Genomic DNA, 1,368 nt, shown 5'->3' on the forward strand with positions numbered 1-1,368 from the left:
TTGTATCTTGGACTTAACACCGACGTCCGATATACGAGAGTCATAACTTCGTTACACTAACTGTCAGCTAACCACAGCTGACAGTGCAACCGCCACTCAGGTTCGCTGAGTGCGATTACAATCGCCTCAATTTTATAACTTAAAACAACATATTTAAAAAATCAATAGAGCCAAGCCGAGAGGATGTTAATTGCGGGGAGGCCAAGCTGCCAAACGACGAGCGAGGTCCAGCAACAGGATCCACAGACGGGAGAAGACGCCGGGAAGAGCCCTCCCAAAATAGTAAAATCACCCCGCGTATAATGAAAAGACACTTTGATAAAAGGGGCACAATGCCAGAAAATATATTATTACTACTATTTTATTATATTATAATTAATTTTAAGTACTAAATAAACTAGATATAAGATATCGTTGTAACAACAGATAATGCGACGATCATTATTATTATTATTAAAGAATTTTACAAAAAACTATGTTTAACAATTTTTATTAATTATCGAATCAATCTTTCAGAGACGTAAGATACGCAAATATATTACAGAAAACAAGGAGCCGTAAAAGAGCTCATTACAACCGAGGATTAGCCGAATCTCGGAAAGTATAATTTATTTTCAATTAAAACTAATTTATTTAGATAGCTTCAATGCATCATTAATGACTAAAAATAGTCTAAGCTCAGTAGGAGCAGTTTAGAGCCAAAACGAGCTCATTTTGAAAAAACATTATTTTTTCCATATGCTATAGCGTCCACACGAAACTTATTTAAAAAACATAAAAAACTGAAAAAATTCATTTATTAACTATAAAAACATTATTTAAGGTCAGTGGAACCAACTTGATTTTTTATCATTTTATTTTTCAATAATATTGTCAAAAGGACATTAAAGAACATGTGTGGCGCTTAGTTAGACTCATTAAGAGCTATTGTAGCTCAAGAGTCAATAAAATCTATTGCGGAGTGAAAAAACCCGTAATAGGTAATAATTCTTTGATAAAAATCAAAGAAGGTGTTTAGAACACCTAATTGTCAAAATCAGACAATTAAATTCCTAAATGGAATTTATTCGCGTCTTCGCGACGCGAAATACGAAACGTTCTCGTGAAATTCCGAGTAACGAGACGTTACAGACTCTGAAAGAGCTCTGTGAGCGAAAAGGGCGAAAAAAATGCGAAAAGTAGCTTCACGCGGATAATAGAATGTGAAAACAGAGACCGCGTGAAAGAATGCGAAAGATAAGCGAAAAACATTTATTTTATTAATTATTTTAGTTATTTACTTACCTTACTATTATTTAGATTTAAGAAAGTCGTCCTAATAATCACTCATGTGAGCCGGAGTCATTGACGAGTCCAAAGGGAAATAAT

Source organism: Mycetomoellerius zeteki, unplaced genomic scaffold, assembly GCF_001594055.1.
Source record: "Mycetomoellerius zeteki isolate Tzet28-1 unplaced genomic scaffold, Tzet1.0 scaffold201, whole genome shotgun sequence".
Classification (NCBI taxonomy): Eukaryota; Metazoa; Arthropoda; class Insecta; order Hymenoptera; family Formicidae; genus Mycetomoellerius; species Mycetomoellerius zeteki.